Source organism: Anabrus simplex, chromosome 2 (assembly GCF_040414725.1).
Source record: "Anabrus simplex isolate iqAnaSimp1 chromosome 2, ASM4041472v1, whole genome shotgun sequence".
Taxonomy (NCBI): Eukaryota; Metazoa; Arthropoda; class Insecta; order Orthoptera; family Tettigoniidae; genus Anabrus; species Anabrus simplex.
Genome location: NC_090266.1, coordinates 1,065,804,916 through 1,065,827,998, shown reverse-complemented (window position 1 = coordinate 1,065,827,998; position 23,083 = coordinate 1,065,804,916).

Genomic DNA, 23,083 nt, shown 5'->3' with positions numbered 1-23,083 from the left:
GCAATGCAGCATAGGTATTTTTACATACATAGACAATGGGAGGTACCAACTGACACATATTTTAGAATGAAGAGTTCGGAAAGGGGATTCTGTGTAGTGGTAGACAAAAATACTAAATCAAAAGATGTTAGTGAAAATGAGCAGGCTTAACTCTTTACTAAAATGCTCACCGAAAACCGTTAGAAGCTACGATAAAATTGCGTACCCCTTGAGACGACCCCGCGTACCCCTAGTGGTACGCGTACCTCACTTTGGACACCACTGGCTACGTCATGCACAACGCTTAAGCAGGCCGTTTCATTATTTGTCATATGAAAAATATATAAAGAAGATGGATACTGTGAAATTACGTTTAAGCATACTACAGCCTTAGTAATACAAATCACATTATTCTGATTAGTCCTATATATAAGGAAATATTAGCGATTCATTTGTTCTCTTCCTGTCCAGGCCTTCCTCTCAACTCCCACCACTCCAGTTTCCTTTCAATGCGAATCGGAAAATGAATAGCTAAGTTGCTAATCGACCTTAGTTTAAATACCAAGATCCATGAAATACCAACCAGCTGTCTTCTCGTACTGCTGTAACAGAAGAAAATTAATCTGAATCTGACTTGGTTGCTACTTGCCCCCATTCGACGTAAACACGAAAAATTAGGTTAATATTCAGGAACTACTGTACAGTCACGCGATTTTGGTCGTATGAGATAGAACACTTAAGAAATATAATTCTTTTTCTACTATCCCTTTACCCACACTTGTGGGTTCGCGGGTGTGAACTTGTCGCACGTGTGCATTTGGTCCTGTTTTTCGGCCAGATGCCCTTCCTGACGCCAACCCTATGTGGAGGGAAATATTTACAATCGCGTGCTCTTGTGGTGGTTGGTTGTAAGGTGTGTTGTCTAAATATGAAGAGGAAAGTGTTGGGACAAACACAACCACCCAGTCTGCGAGCCAAATGAATTAATCAGATGCGATGTAAATCCCCGACTCAGCTGGGAATCGAACCCGGGAGCTTCAGCGCTGACCATTCAACCAGGGAGACGGACAAATAAGAAATATAACTCTCTCCACTATTATTTAATATATGGAAAAATATAATAAGATATGAAAATCGAAGCTCTTATTTACAAACAGAAAAAAATCAACTAGACATATTTTTTAATTAATCTAAATCTATATATATATAAAATAAGAGTTTTGTCTGTATATTGCTTAGAATTTTAAAAGAATGGTATATCTCTAACGGCCATGTCCACAGTCACAAGGAAATGCACTTTTTACTTTTCCATAATGTCTGTCTGTCTGTCTGTCTGTCTGTCTGTCTGTCTGTCTGTCTGTCTGTCTGTCTGTCTGTCTGTCTGTCTGTCTGTCTGTCTGTCTGTCTGTCTGTCTGTACAAGCATCACGAGAAAACGGCTGAAGAGAATTTAATGAAAATCGGTATGTGAAGACGGGGGATGAGCCGCTACAACTTAGGCTATAAATAATTGTACTCACGTGGAGTGAAATGGTAGTTTAGGGGAAGGCCTAAAATTTAATTCTCAAATATTTATATTATTAGTGGTCCTATCGATAAATACTACATAACTAAAGTTATATAGAATTAAATTTCCGATCATTTTTGTCATACATTGTTACCGTACCGGCTTTGATAACACAGATATTCATTAATTTGTGTTTTTGTTGCCAAGTCCATATGAACGCTGGGCCACGAGAAAATGGGTTAACAGAATTTAATGAAAATCGGTATATAGAGTCGGGGAATAACAAACTACAGTCTAAGCTATAAACAATTTTATTCATCCAGGATGAAATTGTAGTTTAGGGGAAGGCGCCTAAAAATTTTTAAATACCTAATGTTATTGGACCTATCGAAAAGGACTGTACTATAATATAACAAAAGTTATAGAGAACAACATTTCCGATCATTTATGTTTTATTGAGTTTTACCGTACTGACTATGATAAGAATGGTGTTTCAGAGTCGGAAGAAAACTGAATGTGAAGGCCTGCAATATCGAAAACGCATAACATTGATTAACAATAACATTACATTGACCATTGTTTGTTGTGATGTTCTTTGTCTGTTATGGTGCCACTCAACTCCGATAGATGGGATTACTGCTGCGTACCTAGTATAACAGCCTGGCTGAATATTGGCGGGAAATAGCTGGGGAGTTAAAAAACTTACTTCTTTAGCATGCCATTCCTCTGGTTCATACATTTTCTGACACTGCTGGTACTTAACACACTGGTTCATCATAGTATTCCAGCGTTTCGATCCATACTGTGATACGTTGTTTGAATGAACAGTGTGCACTCTTAAGGCAGAGGCTCGCGTAGTAGTAGTAGTAGTAGTAGTAGTAGTAGTAGTAGTAGTAGTAGTATACCTGGTCTAGAATTACAATTGAGTTCTATTCCACATTACAGCACCACAGTTCACTTAATAACTCAAAATTCAACCTTGAAAAGAGCAGCTTCTTAAGAAAAGCTTCTTCGTCTTCACTTTTATTAAATTCTTCATTCATTTTATTCCAAATTAGCAGTGAAGAGGGGGTTTCTCCTCCGGCTTGGAGGGAAAATTTGTCTCCAAGTCAGATAGATTTTTCCGCCGCCAGTGTAGTGAATTGAGATTTTACGACTCATCGGGTCCTCCTAGGAAACAGATTAGTAAAAGGAAAGTACATAGATTTTGCCCTGGGACTCTCCACTATTCGACATCACCCCCTCCCCCCCCCCCCCCCCCCGCCGCCGTTGAAAATAGACGAAGAGTGTTCACGGATCACGGCTGTCTGCGGCGTGGTTATTCCAGCTCTGGAACTTTGGACTGTTAGATCGGCAGTGTAGTAGGTACTGTTCGTAAAAAGTGAGAAAATGTGTGGGTTTTAATTTGATCGAGTGTTTCATATGAAAGCATTGCTTTTAATCGCACCGTTCCTACTGATGTCATGTTCATTTCAGTTGGGAAAACCCCTAAGGCAGTCTTTCTGAGGATGTAAAAAGGCAGGTGGAGAGTGAGTGTCTGCCATTATAACGAAAACTCCCCAACTTGATTGTGACTGATTGCAGGCAAACGAGCCTACCATTAGAATCAAAATTTCCTAACCCAGTCTTCACATGAGAAAAGACGTTTTGTGACTTCCCCGTCGCGTTTCTAGGGTAACGTTAAGAGCTATGCAATTTAATACAATCTTGCTCACAACGTGTACACTACCTAACCTAGAATTCTGTAAACAATGTAGAATTCCGTAGCGAAGCACGGGTACATCAGCTAGTCTGATATAAAACGACGTGTAAACTTCCGTTCTGTGTGAATTATAGTGTGTGTCTGCAATGACAAGAGATGATTGTCTTTTAACGTGGACGTGTAGTGTGACTGCGCGAGGTTGGCTGGGCGTTCCTCACAGTTGCAACTCGCGGGAGTCCGGGTGGTCCATCGCTGGTTGAGATGATGAGACAGGGGGTTCTCACAGCAAACGTTTCCCACCAGTGGGACCTCGAAGTACAGATGAGCACCTGACAGAAGGACAGATACAGTAGGTCCACCTTGACTGACAGGATGGCGACCACCAATGCAGTCAGAGCCACTCCCACCATGTGTCAGCATGAACAATAAACAGTCGATTGTTGGAAATAGGTCGACTTCCCTTCGTTCCTCCGGCACGCTTACCCCTGGCACTTGTTCATTACCGAAAAATTATGGTTAAAATTCCCGACCCTGCCGGGAATCGAACCCGGGACCCCTGTGACTAAAGGCTAGCACGCTAACCATTTAGCCGCGGAGCCGGACTCTTGAACAGTGTCAGATGCCATCACTTAAGTAGCAACTTTGGGACGGATACGTGAATTCCTACTGGGTCCTCTTCAATCCCTTTCCACCCGTATATATGTATCCGTCCTCTTTCCACGAAGCAGTTACTTATTTCACCCCTTAACTTCAGTCCGAAGGTTGGTTCAGTCCTCATAAAGTACCTCCAATGGTCATGTGGTTGTAGTGAAACCACAAACACCGATGGCGGTGTCACAATAAGGCGCACAAGGCATAATGAAGAGCGAGGTAGTTGGCCATGATTTCGTGACTGGGCCAGAAAGACCTACTGTAGCACAACTGACCCTCTGAGTATCACTTTTCATAGCAACCAGACGCACTAAAGCATAATAATCTTAAAAACTATATTTTAACGAATTTTAGTATAAGTAAGGACCTTTGTTGCTCCTACATCATATACTGACCGTAGGTCTTGAATTGCTAATGCATTGTTCCCCTCCCGCATTAGTGCATCATCCCACAAAGTACACTAATGCTTCTCTCGTGACGGATGAAATATCCTGCTTTTCAATCGTGTTGTATTCATTCCTTACATCTGTCTTCATTGTTATACACCGTGAATGATCTTACTGTGAAGAGTACGGTACCAAGTTGCATTAACATGGTTTCTAGAAAAACTGAGAATGCCTACAAAACAACTTAATTACTTACAAATACAGGCAATACTTACTTACCTGATACACACAGTATACTTTGTGGAGCACGGTGATAACACCAGATTAATTTTTTTTATTTAACTCACTATGCGATACGGTAACATTATATAAATCGTCTAATATTTCTGAGTAGATAACATCCATTTTTCCGTTATTGTATGCCTGTTAGATCATCAGCTCAGAGGCTGGTTGTGTCCTCAAATAAAACTATCAGAAGTTACGCGGTTACTATGAAACCGCAAAGACCGATGGCTGTGCCAAAAGGAGGCGTACTAGGAACGATGAGGTAGTTTACTGTTGCTTTCCGCACTGGGGTAAAAAGTGTTATTGCAGCATGACTGGGCATGTGAGTAACACCGTTCACAATATTCGGATCCTCTGATTTTCTCCTGTCATGGATCCTTCAAATAACCGCAGGTCTGCGAGGGTGTCCGTCACTGGTTGCAGAGCATGAAGCCCGGAGGAAATAGTAATTTCCTCCGTCGTTTGAAGAGTAATACAATCAATAGCATAAGAGAAAAGTGAAAAAAAACTCTTCTGGTCTTCCTATAAACCCCAGTCTATTCAGTGATTTTTAAATGATATGCATATCGAAACCTGCTCCTGAATGAGTTGACTCTAAATAAAATGTTTGGTCGAGATCTATCCAGCCGTTTCTCTGTGATGGTGGAACGAGCAATCAACCAAACAAACAGACACGAAAGCTAAAATCCACTGATGAGGTCTTGAGTTGACTTAAACGTGACGTGTACTGTATATCAAAATAAGGCAAAATAAATGAAATTACAGACAACTCACCCCCTACAATTTTATTTATAAGGTAAGTTTTAGGGACTTAGGACATTATAGGCCATCACATTTTATTTTCTTCCAAGCTCCTTATTTATGATCTATTCTCCTCATTCTTCGAATGATCTTGCCTTAATGTTTTTATGCTCATTTCAATAATCTTCTTCATTATCTTCCTGACCGAATATCACGCGGTTTTTCAGCTTATAAAAATCAACCACCACCGTCGCCAGCTCGTTTGTTACTATGACGACGGAACAATATTTCACGTTAGCGATGCTCGCCGTTGATGGACTTAATAATAAAAACCTAAATTCCTGAATGTCTCCATTATTATATTTCGCATGAAAAAAGGGTACTATTATTATTATTAATTCTACTAGTAATAGTAGTAGTGGTAGTTTCAATCACCAGATTGCATGCCAAAAGTCTGGATTCAATTCCAAAACTCTGCAGTGTTCACATGGAGTGAGGGTATTTGACGCAGTTGATGGTGATTCGTCTATCGGATGGCGACGTTAATCCTTGAGCAGACCCCTTGGTGCTATTCCACTGGATTAGGCTATATGCTGGCACCGGGTTCTAACCTCTCCCTTCCTCTATCATATATCACGTCATTAATTTCATTAACTCCTCTGATGAGGTTGACGTCAGGAAGGGCATCCTGTCGTAAAATCTTGCTACGAGGATTCATCTCACATCATATCCAACCCCGTAGAAAAACGGGACAAGGGTTGGACGTACAAATGATAGTAGGCTAGTAGTAGTAGCAGGAGGAGGAGGAGGAGGAAGGGAATCCTGTCACAAAAACTTGCTACGAAGTTTCAACTTACTTGTTAGCCGACCCCATAGAGAAACGGGTCAAGTACTGAACACGCGCACACCATTTAGTCTGCATCCATATCAATTTTGATGTTCCGTTTTACTTCACCGCTCTGTTGGTGATTTATGGCTGAGTTTTAACATTTGTCCGACTCTTTGACTGAATGGTCAGCGTTGAGGCCTTCTGTCCAGATGCTTCGGGGTTCGATTCCCGGCCGGGTCGGGGATTTTAATCGCGTTTGATTAATTCTTCTGGCTCGCAGAATGGGTGTTTGCATTTGTCCCAACAGTCTCCTCTTCAGATTCCGACAACTCAACACACAACCAACTACCACAGGAACACTCAATAGCGATTAAATCCCTCCATATAGGGTTGACGTCAGGGAGGGCATCCAGCCTTATCAGGGCTAAATCCATTTGTGCGATACTGTCACAACCGCGACCCCACAGATGTGGCAAAAGCGGCAGAATAAGGAGTAGTAGCCATAGTAGTATTTTCCAAAATAGTTTGCTACAATTTGAGGACTGCAGATGGAGAAAGAGCAAAACCTTCCCCACCCAACACACACACACACACACACACACACACACACACACACACACACACATACACAGAAGTGCCCTATCTCCGTTATGCATAAAATACTGAAAAATAGATTTTCTATAATTGTAGTGTACACTTTTTAGATAGAATTAATATTCGCGAATATACTGTGTTTGAAAGTTTGTGATAAATGTAATAATTACGGATAACTTCGCTATTGTAACAGTATTCGTAAGGTGAAAATGCATAAAACATAAAATATCAGAAATTATATCTTTCACAATTATTATGCTGTACAGTTTTTCGATACATCGAATACTAACGGAGAAAATTTACATGTTCCGTTTTTACCCCCCTTAATTTTGCTACGCCACTGTATACAAATCGAATAACATATAGCGCAGTACACTCTGCGACGTCTCTGAACCTAAGTATCGAATTTCAGCCAATTCTGTCTAGCCCTTTTTCCATCATATTCGCACAAACAAGTAGACACTAAACAGACAGACAAAAATTGGACGAACCTATTTTAGACTTCTATACAGCTAATCCGAGATGAACACGATGTTAGACGCCCAAATTTGAAGTGTTCAGACAATCTTTTAATTTTATTTATATTGAACCCTAAATTCGACGGTGAATTTTTTAAAAATAATTCACAAATATATATTTCAGCTACAAACAACTTTTTGAAAGTAGCCATGTTTTTATTTCAAGATCCTCTCTGTCTCGTGGGAACGAACTCTCCGAGCGACCCACGAGCTCGTGAAATGCCGGGACACTTCGGTGGACCTCGAGTAATGAACAATTTGTCAAATTCAAGAAATCCTTCATAACGAGAGATTTTGGCGACATGGTAAATCCGGGAATAAAGGATCTAAATTATTTATAAACCATATGTGGAATTCGAATCGCCAGAGTAAATATAAATGCAGTTAAGCCTGGAGGAGAGTGCGTCCTGTTCCCGGACTCTGCGGCACGTGCCAAGGCCAATGGATGACGAAAAACCCGCGAAACACCAGGGCAGAAATAATTCATTTCGCCCGTTGCAAGTATGTGAAAAATATGAAATCAACACCGTAATGAATCGTAAGTCTGTCCGAAGTTATGCAATAAATTTCAAGAAAATTGGTCCAGTGGATGTGGAATTAGCAGATTACATAACCAAGCCTCGTGGAGAGGGTAGCGTCCCTCCCAGAGGGTATAAAAGAAACCTCCCTCCGCATATTTTACACACTCTGTCTGATTGTCTGAACGGCGAAGCCCACGTTATTCGTCTGCAAGAAAGTGTGGGGTTTTGTTCTCAAAATAACTTGTTACATATTCGTGTCAACGGTTCAAGTAGAATATTAAAGTAGAAGGCGATAGAAATTTTCCTGAACTGCCACCGATAAAACTTTGAAGGTTTAGGTAGTTGGTTAAAATACGTAGCTGAGTTTCTCTCTGTATTACAATCATGTGCGTTTAATATTTGTCAAAAGTGATGTCTGGAGGCTGGCCGCGAGGTCTGATTTTCTTATCTGTTTCGAACACCTAGCTAGCAGTAGTGTAAATGACAGCAGGGTCCTGGGAAAACTGTGGCAGTCGCCATTTGAGAGGTGTGCTCGTTGCATGTTAAACGCCAAGAAAGTGCGGTATTTGCGTTGTTAATCGACACCAAGTGTAAACGCTGTAGCTTGAGTTGTATATATATACATAAGAAAATGAAATGAAATGTCGTATGGCTTTTAGTGCCGGGATATCCCAGGACGGGTTCGGCTCGCCAGGTGCAGGTCTTTCTATTTGACACCCGTAGGTGACCTGCGCGTCGTGATGAGGATGAAATGATGATGAAGACAACACATACACCCAGCCCCCGTGCCATTGGAATTAACCAATTAAGGTTAAAATCCCCGACCCGGCCGGGAATCGAACCCGGGACCCTCTGAACCAAAGGCCAGTACGCTGACCGTTCAGCCAACGAGTCGGACACATAAGAAAATGATGTCAAATGTAGCCATGGAAGGCTAAGTACGAGGTCATCTGGCTAAATGCAGCCAGAATCCAGGATGATGACTACGATTGCAGGTCTGTAAATATATTTGTATTAACGTTGTAGTTAGAATTTGTTTCTCCCAATAAATGTTCAGTGCGTGTGTCGAATTGATATATATTAATGATCAGGCGAAGATATTCCATTTCTGGTCGTCGTGTGAAACTCTTCAGGGCTGTAAAATTCACGTCGAGAAACTATAAAATGCGAAGTTTAAATAGTGCGTTAATATTCTTTGAGATATTGTTCAAATTGAGTAAAATTAGGAAGGTGATAACGATCATGTAGTCGTGGTGAATGTCTTAATTTCGAATATCGTATGAGTTCAGAAACTTTTTGTCGAAATAATAATAATAATAATAATAATAATAATAATAATAATAATAATAATAATAATAATAATATTTACCGCTGGATGAAATTTTCTATGTTAAACGTGTATTTAACAGTTATGTTCAATAAGGTTTGCGAGTGTCTCGAAATCCAGTGAAGTCTGATTAAGTTGTATTTATTCATGGGAAGTTAAATTTTGTGACATCGTGTATGTCGGTGATATAGGAAATCACGGTGCGTTGTTGTATTCCTGAGGTCCGAAAGTTGTAGTAAAAATAAATGAAAAAGGATTTTTTTATAAAAGTTGTTTGTCACGAGAGGATTGAGGTTTGAAAAGTCCTGGAACAGAAGAAAAGGGATTGTGTCGAAATGATATGTTGAGATAACAGTTGTATAGATGCTGAAGGCAGAAGAAGCCTGTATTTCATGTGTAATACCGCCGTGAGAGGCGATGAGAATGCATTTTTGAGACAGGCTATATTTGTTGATGAGAATGAATTTTTGTGACAGGCTATATTTGCTGATGGCGAAGAATTTTTGAGAGAGGCTGTATATTAAATGTGATATTTCTGAGGCAGGCTGTAGTATATTCCGCTTACAATCCGGGACAGCGGACCGAGCGAAGGTTGGTTCGAGATGAGTATTGTGTGATGCACAGTAAGATTTCAAGTTAAGATCCTCAATGAAAAACAATTTCTGTTGAAGATTGTAGTTCTTGACAGTAAAATCCCAGTGACTAGTTTACGTAAAATCAGCATAATGAATATTATGGTAAACGGCCTCCAGGGTAGAAGAACATTCTGAATACACAGTTGGTGTTATTTGACGGTAGTGACAAATTTCCACTCAGTAAATTTCATAAATTACGAGACGATAATTTATCATTAAATCGGAAACATTTTGGGATGAGATATTGAACGTTCTTAAAGCGATAGTTTGGCTGTGTAGACTCATTGAATTTCGCTTCACCGGATAGTTAATGAATATGGATATTTGGAATAGTGAGATGGTAGGCGATTTGAGGGCCTCACCCTAGAATTATAGTGTGGATTTTTGCGGTGGTGATGATTACTGTTTGGCGATATTCACGTAATGTTAGACGTGTGTTGAAAGTTATTATTATTTTTCCAAACTTCATTGTGTATGTCGAGATCGTGTTTGAGTTGTGGATTGCTTGCCACGCGTTATTTATTTTCAATATCACGTTTTATTAACAAGATAGGGACTTTGTTGCATTTCCCGACTTGCGTTCATTCTGTGGCAAGATGTGTTTCATTGTGTGCTATTAGTTTCGACAAGGTTTATAGCTAAAATATCAAAGAGTGTGTTCGAAGTTACGATTTCGCCTGGCATTCTAGAGGAAGTGTAGATAACCCAATTTCCACTCGGCAATAGGTTTAGGACGTCACATGCGATCCTAGGAGTATACTGATGATAAGACGCCCTATTTCACGCTCAACGATAGGTTTAGGAAGGTGTGTGTGCACATAGAGGTTAGTGTTAAGGTGTGCAGACATTAGGTAGGCCCGACGATAGGTTTAGGATGTCGGCTGTATATACTCAAGTCTTAGATTAGGTGTTTTTGCGAAGTGACTTGAGCGATGGTAGTGTCTGCAGTAGTGTATGAAATGCGAATAGTGTTAGCTAAGTAATATTGATGCCATGTTTTGCGCACAGCACTTACCAGCTGGAAAGTGTTTACCTAAAACTACGGAACCACTAGTGGCATGAACGTGAGGGTTGTCCAATATTGGGTACTGAGCTAACGGTGATTGAAATATTACTGCAGTGTGCCACGCGTGTTTGAGTTCAATGAACTTCAGTATTTTATTATGTTACGGACTTAATTGTTTTGTCGTTCTGACGTCCGATTGCTTTGCTAGTGTGCGTGTTGACACTTAGTTTATTTATGTGAGACTTGAGTTACGAATGGGGGTTCGATTCGTCAGCCGGGAACATATTTTATTTTTCAATTTATGTCGTTCTTTCATTTATATACGTAGTTGATTGTGGTCGATCAATAACTTTGTAGCTAGTTTGTTGGGACAAACAATAAGTAGATGGATCTGTAATGGTAGTCGTTGTTATAAAGGAAAGAATTCCTAAATTTTTATTTTATTTTACCATATGGACTTGTAATTTTATTAAGCGTAACGTAACCGTTTATAACCTGAACGTTGGTTTTGTAATAATATTTTTCAAGTGATTTACCACTTTCTTATTTAACTTCAGTGTTTGGCATTTCTTCTAAAATGCGTGATGAATAAGTGTTTCCTGCATTTCGCAGTTTTTGTTCCTTCAGAACAACGTAACGTAAAATCCTCTCGGATCGTGTTATTGTTGGTTCCTTCTGAACAGCTGTTTGGGTGATACACGTTTCAGCATCGAGATTATTTTATAACTTAAGGGTGTCACGAGATGACAATTCATGGTGGAATTTTTTGTTCACTTGAAGGACAATGTGTCTTGAGGATGTTAGTGTATGCTTTGCAATCCACAGTCTCTTCAATAAAGGCTAATACACCTACACCATTCGCACTCCTGCAACCCCACACCATCAGGGAACCACCTCCATGTTTCACAGTGGCTGGCAGGTTCTTCTACTCAAGTTCAGAATGCGTCTTCCTCCACACAGTTACTCGTCTGTCTGACCTGAAGAGGGTAAATTTACTCTCATCGGTAAAGACTGTCTTCCAATCCTCATAGCGGTCATTTCTGTGCTTTTTAGCTTATGCAAGTCATTTCTTCCTGTTAGCCTTACTGATATACGACTTTCTACGGGCTGTTCTGCCCGCATATCCTCTTTCGTGTAGCACATTTTGGATGGTTTCAGATGACACTTGCATTCCTACATCTTGGTTTAACACAGCTGATATCTTCAGCGCACATAGCCGAGGATTTTGGGCCACTTTACGCACAATTTGTCGTTTGCCTTGTACTGATGACTTTGAGAGACGGCCACTTCTTGGTCTATTTTCTATTGTCTTTGTTCTTTTGTACCTGTACACAAGATTTTTAACAGTTGTAACAGCTCTTCCAGTTATTTCACTCATGTCCTGGAAAGATGTACCTTTTTGAAATAGTCGCACTACAATCTTCCTATATTTCACGGTTGTTTCTTTCATTTTCCTTCTCATTGCTAGCTGAGCACGGAAATACTGCTGAATATTACCTTCCAACGTGTCAGCACAGACACAATGAGCCCGAGTTGCGGCAGACAGCACGATGTCACGATGATATTGTTTAGTAGACCAATACTTGTTTGGCGTGTAATGACGCACGCCGTTGTATTACTGGTCCGTTTGCAAACAGCGTGAATCTCCTTGGCTCCATATTCAACCTACTGATGTACTTGACTGTCCTACATATCTACATACGTGTAATTCCATTACATGCACCATTATTTGTGCTATACTGCTCCGTTCGTACCACGGCTATGGGAAGACCAATACTTTTTTGAGCCACTGTATATACACTGACTGACAGAGCAAATGCAACACCAAGAAGGAGTGGTCAGAACTTTATGCCAATTGCAGGGTACACTGACATCACTGAGGTATGCTCATGATGTGAAATGCGCCGCTGTGCTGCGCACGTAGCGAACGATAAATGGGACACGGCGTTGGCGAATGGCCCACTTCGTACCGTGATTTCTCAGCCGACAGTCATTGTAGAACGTGTTGTCGTGTGCCACAGGACACGTGTATAGCTAAGAATGCCAGGCCGCCGTCAACGGAGGCATTTCCAGCAGACAGACGACTTGACGAGGGGTATGGTGAACGGGCTGAGAAGGGCAGGTTGGTCGCTTCGTCAAATCGCAGCCGATACCCATAGGGATGTGTCCACGGTGCAGCGCCTGTGGCGAAGATGGTTGGCGCAGGGACATGTGGCACGTGCGAGGGGTCCAGGCGCAGCCCGAGTGACGTCAGCACGCGAGGATCGGCGCATCCGCCGCCAAGCGGTGGCAGCCCCGCACGCCACGTCAACCGCCATTCTTCAGCATGTGCAAGACACCCTGGCTGTTCCAATATCGACCAGAACAATTTCCCGTCGATTGGTTGAAGGAGGCCTGCACTCCCGGCGTCCGCTCAGAAGACTACCATTGACTCCACAGCATAGACGTGCACGCCTGGCATGGTGTCGGGCTAGAGCGACTTGGATGAGGGAATGGCGGAACGTCGTGTTCTCCGATGAGTCACGCTTCTGTTCTGTCAGTGATAGTCACCGCAGACGAGTGTGGCGTCGGCGTGGAGAAAGGTCAAATCCGGCAGTAACTGTGGAGCGCCCTACCGCTAGACAACGCGGCATCATGGTTTGGGGCGCTATTGCGTATGATTCCACGTCACCTCTAGTGCGTATTCAAGGCACGTTAAATGCCCACCGCTACGTGCAGCATGTGCTGCGGCCGGTGGCACTCCCGTACCTTCAGGGGCTGCCCAATGCTCTGTTTCAGCAGGATAATGCCCGCCCACACACTGCTCGCATCTCCCAACAGGCTCTACGAGGTGTACAGATGCTTCCGTGGCCAGCGTACTCTCCGGATCTCTCACCAATCGAACACGTGTGGGATCTCATTGGACGCCGTTTGCAAACTCTGCCCCAGCCTCGTACGGACGACCAACTGTGGCAAATGGTTGACAGAGAATGGATAACCATCCCTCAGGACACCATCCGCACTCTTATTGACTTTGTACCTCGACGTGTTTCTGCGTGCATCGCCGCTCGCGGTGGTCCTACATCCTACTGAGTCGATGCCGTACGCATTGTGTAACCTGCATATCGGTTTGAAATAAACATCAATTATTCGTCCGTGCCGTCTCTGTTTTTTCCCTAACTTTCATCCCTTTCGAACCACTCCTTCTTGGTGTTGCATTTGCTCTGTCAGTCAGTGTATATGTACATGCATTCATCATACGATAAATAAATAAGTGAATGTTGTGAAATTAGGTCTCAGTCGTAGCGGTCCAGAGTAAATTTGTTAAGAGGCATTCTCATAAATGGGCTGGAAGAAGAACACCTGTCCCTTGGCCCGACAGATCATCTGATTTAACGCCACTAGAATGCTTCCTGCAGTGGTGGCAATTAGGGGGTGGGGCGGCGAGGGGGGCAGTCGCCCCCTCCCCCACTTTGTGGAGAAAACATTGCATGTTTATTCCATTTTAGTCGCCCGAAACTAAGATTTTTTAAACAATTTGTTCAAGCCCTGTTGTTTTATCAGCTAAATCTTTCCTTTAATTTCTATAATTATTAAGAATGTTCTAAGCGGAAATACGCACAAAACTTCGTTCGTTGCGACTAACCGATTCGTACAGCGCCACAGCAAGTCGCGTGTAGCATGTGCTGTCAGGAAGGGTAGCCGGGGTATATTATTGCCAAGGCCGTGGACACTGAGGTATGATTCACCCGCTTGTCGCGCGCTTTCGTCAGTCTGGCAGTGTCTGTCAATTTGTTAAATGATTTTTAATTATATTATAACGCCGTACTTCTATTTGATTTTTATACACATGTTGTTCCTTTGGTGAAAGTTTTATTGTATAGTATTGAATCAAACTCTCAAAAAACTATTAATACCGCACTGTCAACCTTTACTCTCTGCCGAAATTCGCTTACTATTTTGGAGCTTTTCTTCTTTTTCGTTTTTTCTCTTTCTTTCTTTCTTTCTTTCTTTCTTTCTTAATCTGCTTACCCTCCAGGGTTGGCTTTTTCCCTCGGACTCAGCGAGGGATCCCACCTCTACCGCCTCAAGGGCGGTGTCCTGGGGCTTCGAATCTGGGTCGGAGGAATACAACTGGGGACGATGACCAGTACCTCGCCCAGGCGGCCTCACCTTCTATGCTGAACAGGGTCCTTGCGGGGGGATGGGAAGATCGGAAGGGATTGACAAGGAAGAGGGAAGGAAGCGGCCGTACCCTTAAGCTTCCCGAGGCTGAGTGGACCCCGTTCCAGCCCTCGTACCACTTTTCAAATTTAGTGGCAGAGCCGGGAACCGAACCCGCACCTCCGGGGGTGGCAGCTAATCAGACTAACCACTACATCACAGAGGCGGACTTTTTTTTTTCAGTTTTGATATTCTCCACACTTCCCCGGCCTCTATATCCTCCAAATGCAGATACGTTTTCTTATCTATAAATTTTACCGGGAGAGTGCCTGGCTCCAGGGCTAAATGGTTAGCGTGCTGGCCTTTGGTCACAGGGGTTCCGGGTTCGATTCCCGGCAGGGTCTGGAATTTTAACCATCATTGGTTAATTTCTCTGGCACGAGGACTGGGTGTATGTGTCGTCTTCATCATCATTTCATCCTCATAATGACGCGCAGGTCGCCTAAGGGAGTCAAATAGAAAGACCTGCACCTGGCGAGCCGAACTTGTCCTCGGACACTCCCGGCACTAAAAGCCATACGCCATTTCATTACCGGGAGAGTTGGCCGTATGGTTAGAGCTGCGCAACTGTGAGCTTGCATCCGGGAGATAGTGAGCTCGAGCCCCACTGTCGGCAGCCCTGAAGATGGTTTTCCGTGGTTTCCCATGTTCACACCAGGCAAATGCTGGGGCTGTACATTACTTATGGCCACGGCAGCTTCTTTCCCACTCCTAGGCCTTTCCTAGCCCATCGTCGCCATAAGACCTATCTGCGTCGGTGTTGACGTAAAAGAAAATTGTAAAAAAAAATGTATCTGTAAATTTTTGTGCCGCCCCTCCCACCTCCCCACTTCTAATTCCCAATCACAGCTACTGCTTCTTGCGATGCTATTTAAAACAACGTCCTTAGAACGTCAAGGGAGTTGAGGATTGATTAACTGTAAAACTGAGATTTCTATAACTTTTGTAATATTAGACCAATTTTGTGCACTTATTCACAGTAGGTAGAGATGATAGATTTTGTCACAGTCACGCTAAATGTGGAATGCGGCCAAATGTTGTAAAAGTAATTGTATTTAACGTTTAAAATACGATCAAGTGTATCATTGTGGTTCTTTAATCCGCGATAAAATGCAAAATGTATGTGTTTTCGCGAGACAAAAGCGAAGTTAAATTTTTACGAAACATTCTCGTGCATAATAAGAAAATAACTATGACGAGTGTGTACGCTCTCTGTAGTATACTTTAAATTGGCTTTAAATCAGGAAGCAGGCACAAGTTATGAGTGTTATGGTTTTTCTTGAAGTAGGCTTAGTTTGGTCACCCCTCCATACCTTTACCTTGTTACCTTCTATGAATGACACAGGAGTATCACTTAACCTGGTCGTCTATGATAGCATGGGTGCAAAAATATATTTCAGCAAGTAAGCCTACAATTTGTCCGGCCCAGCGGTGTAGGGGGCAACGCGTCCGCCTGTCACCTGGCGGCCCCGGGTTCGATTCCCGGCAGGGTAAGGGTTTTTTAATTGCAAATGACGTTCCTTTCTTCACATTCACCACTCTACACTTCCGCAATTACACTTACACGCAGATTCCTATAATATGGTGAAAGTAGTGGCAAAAGATCTGCAGAGATCGACGCCACGAACAAATATCATTAAAAAAAAGTGTGGCCATTCATGGTTGATTAGAATTGTGTGTGTACATATTACCCAGGGACGGCTAATCCTTACTTTCACATACCGAAGTCGAGTCAACTCATACAGCAGCTGACCACTGGACTTGAACACAGGGCTACCGGCTACACAACACACGACGGCTATTCCTTGGTTCGACTCCAGAGACAGTCCAGTAATTCACACGGTCACATGAAGTGAACAACTAAACAGCAACAGTTCAACCGTATTCAACAGCGAACATTAACACAGGTCCCAATATTACCCTCACACTCACGATAGCGGCTCCCTTCGCTGACTCACAGCTATCCTCAGTTCACAGAACTACACAAACACTCAGTACTCTCAGGTAGTACACAGTCTTCTGCACCGCACGCCTCATCAGTCCAGCCATTCTCTGGACACTCCTATACCAACAAAAACAGCTCCTCGTTCAGACCTCGGTTGAACACTAGCGACAACCAATACCTCTGTCACCCTCAGCCCCGCCGCCGAACCCCAACACACTGAGTCTCACACTGACTCCACCACTAACCAGGAGTCCAACACTGACTCCGAGTCCAGCACCAACTCTGACTGCACCACGGAGCCCAACACTGACGACTGTCCTTGGCTAGCCTCCCTTTTTATAGCTCGAGTGATGTGAACCAGAATATTCGCAATGAGACCAGAGACGGAATATTCTCGTTGTATCTCCAAGAAACTTACAGGTAAGCCAACCGACGACAACAATGCACGAAAATGCCAGCCATGCCCTCCAGGTCGGCTGACTCACTAGTCCCTTCCAAGAAGTACTGAAAGGGACCATCACAGGGCTGGCACGTAACATTATTTTTTAAATGTATTTCCAATAACATAGTGAAAGGAATGAAAATATCTACTTTTCAATTTCACGTTTACCGGCTACGAAAACAGATTGTGAGAGATTTCCCAGTGATGTCCAGCAGGAGGGGAGAGAGCCAAATGTTTCTGTCGACAGTCGAACAAGCGAAATTCAAAATCAACAAATTCTCTGGAGAGTTCAGGCTAGTCACACAAACGATCTGGATTTACTGAGAGGTAAAATCATCGCACAAAAAGTATGAACAGTAGTGACTCTCTTGCATGGCTATTTGCATCTAACTTCTTCTTATTATTATTATTCTCCTTCTTTTTCTTTCTGGTCTATTCCCAACTACTTGGGTCGGCACTATTTGTGGATTAGTCCAGTTTTGCGGCCTGATACCTTTCCTGACCTATGTGGAGGAATGCATTCAATATTGTGTGTTTCTGTTGTGGTATAAAGGGTGATGTGTTGTATGAAAATGTTTATTAAGACGAACACGAACACCCAGCCCGAGAGCCACAGGAATTCATTAGATGCAGTGAAAATTCCCTGCCCGGGCCAGGAATCGAACACGGGTACCTCGGATCGAAGGCCACTACACTGACCTTTCAGCCAAAGAGCCGGACGACTATTTCATCTATAATAAATAGTAACTGATTTAATTAAAATGCCCTGCTCAAGTCAGCGTGAAGTAGGCCTATACAGTGAATCAGTGTGTCCCAGAATTACATATTTTCGTATTATTATTATTATTATTATTATTATTATTTCAGAGCCCAAAGATTTAAGGCCGAATGCCCTTCCTCTCACCACGTCCAGATCCCATCGAAAGTCCACCAGAAGACGCTGAGGATAAAACTTGGGACACTCAAAGTTGAGAGTGAAGTAGCTAGACCATTACGCCAACGCTTCTACATTTCTTAAAAATTAAAAGCCTAAATCATATGAAAATGATTTCTTCTTCTTGTTTATCTGTTTACCCTCCAGGGACGGTTTTTCCCTCGGACTCGGCGAGGGATCCCACCTCTACCGCCTCAAGGGCAGTGTCCTGGAGCTTCAGACTCTGAGTCGGTCGATACAACTGAGGAGGATGACCAGTACCACGCCCAGGCGGCCTCACCTGCTTTGCTGAACAGCGGCCTTGCGGGGGAAAGGGAAGATTGGAAGGGATGGACAAAGAAGAGGGATGGAAGCAGCCGTGGCCTTAAGTTAGGTACCATCCCGGCATTTGCCTCGAGGAGAAGTGGCGAACCACGGAAAACCACTTCCATGATGGCTGAGGTGGGAATCGAACCCACCTCTACTCAGTTGACCTTCCGAGGCTGAATAGACCCCGTTCCAGCCCTCGTACCACTTTTAAAATTTCGTGGCAGAGCCGGGAATCGAATCCGGGCCTCCGGGGGTGGCAGCTAATCACACTCACCATTACAACACAGAGGCGGACTGAAAATTACTTTCTGAAGTTATTTTAACTTAAATATGTAGTTTCTATATTTTTTATGGATCCTATAAAAGGATAAAATATTACTGTAAAGTGTTTTAACGTCGTACGTAAGTGAACGGTCTTTTTGTGACGATGGGATAAGTAAAGCGTAGGTCTGGAAAGGAAGCGGCCGTGGCCTTAATTAAAGTGTGCATTTGGGAAACCATAGGAAAGTTTCCTGGGCTGCCGATAGTGGGGTTTCAACCCATCATTTTCCGAACGCAAGCTCAAAGCTACACCCAACTTACTCAGTAAAACAATCAATAAATATAATTTGTTATGAAAACAGAACTATCGGCATATATGTAATAATAGTCTGCTGGGCTGAGTAACCCAGACGCTTGAGGCGCTGGCGTTCTGACCCCAACTTGATAGGTTCGATCCCGGCTCAGTCCGGTGGTACTTGAATGTGTTCAAATACGTCAGCCTCATTGTGATGTGCCGGGTCGCCTTAATTTTAATATAAATACATACTCGCTCATTTCACTCTCCATAAACAATATCTCTTGGGTGCCAGCCTTCAAACTTAGGCTCGAAGAAAATAGTTGATAATTAATAGTAATAAATAATGTGATTCTGGATACTCCCAGAGGTGGGGTGACAGACACTAACCATTAAGTACACTAAGGATTATTAATAAGAATTTAAGAAGGTACCAATTAAAATAACGATTTATTAGGATGATAAACGTGACGGCGTGTTTCCGAAAACTGAACTTAGTGATACAAAATAAAAATTGAATGAAATAAAATTTAATAAAATGAACTGTTACGCGGAGACTTGCAGTAATTTATGCCATTAGTTCACGATTTGTAGATTCTGGTATCTGGACACGTTCGATGTATGAGCTGTTGTTTGATGGTTCCCTCGTACAGCCGTTGTCATCTCTTGTAGTAAGTACCTGTCCTATTTCCGATTCGTGCATTGCCCACTAATTGGACAACGACTTTCCTGACCTTAACACTTCCTATAATACTCATTACATAATGTGGTAATGAGCCCTAATTTCAATATCAAAACCACCTTGTGTTACGTTCATGCAGAGAATGCGCCTGTATTCTTCCGTATTACAGAAATGTAGCGTAACTAAAGATATAACAAAATTATCACCTGTTCTAGACAAGTCAAAAATCAGTATCTCGCCAACTTTATCTCTCGTCATTGAGATAGCAAGTTCTCAATGAGAGTAACTTTGAGTAGTGCTTTACTTAGATGTGAAGTGAACTTGTAAATTAAACGGATAACCTCCTCTTGTTGTCTGAAATATCTTCTCTCGTATAATAAGAACGACGAGAAAGACCTCCTTCCTCTATCATCATGACCATCAGACGCTAAGATGTGAAGATGTTATGATGTTCTCGTATTAAGACGTTAAGACCTTTCCGAGCTATTGTCGTTGAAGTATATAGGCTCTAAAATCTCCCTCCATGTCTCATATCACATGGTCCAGTAAGATCTGATGTTCAATCCCTTCTTCTTTCCATCGCTGTATATCCATCATCTTGAGTCGTATGGTTCATTCACATAGGTTGAAATTTCGTGGGCTTCGTAAGCATCAGGTAGCCAGCTTCAAAAAGTGGGAGTAGACAAATTCTAACTGTCTCTTCAGAATATGGAAGGGACTAAGCAATTCTGCAATCTCGATGGTGTCCTTTTCCTGGTAAAGGGCTAAAATTAGCATGTCGTGTCCGGTCACCTGACCTCGGGCTACTGGAAATTTCGTTACATGACAGTTCCCCACACTGACACTTCCACACACTGCCAAAATTACTGACACTTCCCCACAGCCCTTGGACACGGCTACCTGATTAATGACACAGAAATAATCTCGACTGACAGTTCCACACAAATCCCCCACAAGAGTGCAGCGCGACTCCTCCCCCGCCCCCCTCCAATAAACTATCTCTCGCCGCCCCAAATAAAAAATTCATTCTTCTTTCTTCATCCTTCATTAATTAATTTATCGGAAATGGCGGAGAATTGCGCCTTACTACTTGCACCTGTTATACTCCTGGTCATGCCCTACACGTGTACCGAAGGTGGATGGAATCGGTCACCCATGCGCCATAGCCTCCCCTTGTCAGCCTACACGATTAGAATTGAGGAGCTACCTGACGGTGAGATAGCGGCCCCGGTCGACCTTCAGGGCTGTATTGCCATGGGGTTAGTTAATATTGATGGAAAGTTGTGTGTGCGCTGGACCGTGCGATTAACAGCAAACGGGTGGGGGTGGGGGTGAAATCGGGTACAGGTTTGCCGCGTTTACTCGTCCCGGACAGTTGTGAAATGAAATGTCCTGACGTTGGTTTGTCCGCATGTTATTTTCAGTCTGCCTGTGTCCTGCATGTCATCCACATCACTTCAAGATGCCTCCGAGACTACCGTTGTCAGAGGGCGAACTTGCAATGGTTTTAAGTGCTATTTGTTTCCTTTAAAGTGAGGGGAAAAAGTAGGGGACACAAGATCCCTGTGTACCAGAAAGTGGCAGATTGTCTTGGATTATCGCTATAGTCAGTGAAGAGAGAGTAGAAGAGGAGAATGATAGAAATACGAGTATGTCATTCAGGTAAAGAAAGAAGCAGTGTTTGAGGCGGAGGCGTCCGAAAATCCAACTCGATGATTTTTACTTTGGCCACAATACGAAGAAGTATACGCAATTTTTACATGAATAAGCATTCCCCACAATTAAAAGCCTCCGCCTGAAACTATTGGAATATATGGGGGATTTTACTGATATGTAAATGTCTACGCTTTGGAACTTTGCAAACAATGTAAAAAACACGCAAAGAAACTGGAAGATTACCACTGGGAGAAAGATGGACTATCTGAAAATATCACTCTTTTCGAGCCGGTCATAATCAACATGAATGACAGCAGTTGCGATTCATGGGAACAAAGTGATTTTTCAGACGAAGAATATTGACAGAATTAAATATTGTAAAGATACGTAAATAATGTAAATAACCCTTGTACAAACTCTACAGTCTGACACTTCTAAATTAGGAATACAATCATTTTTAAACCTCCAATTGAACGCCCAAAATACTTATGAGAAATGGTGACGGGAAGTGGAATTGTACCGGGAAATAAAATCAAAGTTTGAAAGTAAACAAAAAGCCGTGTTCTTGTGCGCTGTGTTTACTACTGTGTTTACTACTGACCGCGGCAACGCTGTACCCGATTTCACCACCCCGTCTGCTGTTAATCGCACGGTCCAGCACGCACACAACTTCCCATCAATATTCATCATCATCATCATCTGTTTACCCTCCAGGTTCGGCTTTTTCCCTCGAACTCGGCGAGGGATCCCACCTCTACCGCCTCAAGGGCAGTGTCCTGGAGCTTCAGACTCTTGGTCGGGGGATACCACTGGGGAGAATGACCAGTACCTCGCCCAGGCGGCCTCACCTGCTATGCTGAACAGGGGCCTTGTGGAGGGGTGGGAAGATTGGATGGGATAGACAAGGAAGAGGGAGGGAAGCGGCCGTGGCCTTAAGTAAGGTACCATCCCGGCATTCGCCTGGAGGAGAAGTGGGAAACCACGGAAAACCACTTCGAGGATGGCTGAGGTGGGAATCGAACCCACCTCTACTCAGTTGACCTCCCGAGGCTGAGTGGACCCCGTTCCAGCCCTCGTACCACGTTTCAAATTTTCGTGGCAGAGCCGGGAATCGAACCCGGACCTCCGGGGGTGGCAGCTAATCACGCTAACCACTACACCATAGAGGCGGACCCCATCAATATTACTCTTCATAAATGCAGTATCACACTGTACTATTACAGTTTCTGATAACCACGACTGAGGGCTTCAAAACAAGCCCAGGTTTCTTGTTCTACGTTTATCCTGGGCTGAGAAAAAGTTGCTGTAGAAAAATGATAACAACTTTCTTCTTCTTGCACAGATGGCGACGATGGGCCGTGGCCTTAATTAAGGTACAGCCCCAGCATTTGCCAACTATAAAGATGGGAAACCACGGAAAACCATCTTCATGGCTGCCGACGGTGGGGTTCGAACCAACTATCTCCCGAATACTGGACACTGACCGCAATTAAGCGACTGCAGCTATCCAGCTCAGTATAACAACTTTCTTTGGGGCGGTCGAAACATTTTAACTTGAGTATTACACTACGAATACATGTGGCAATAACATATAAAAGTTTCATAACCATCAGATAAGTAGTTTTCCATGTAGCCTGTATATTTTTAAGTTAGCGGTTTGTAGAGAAGAAGCCGAA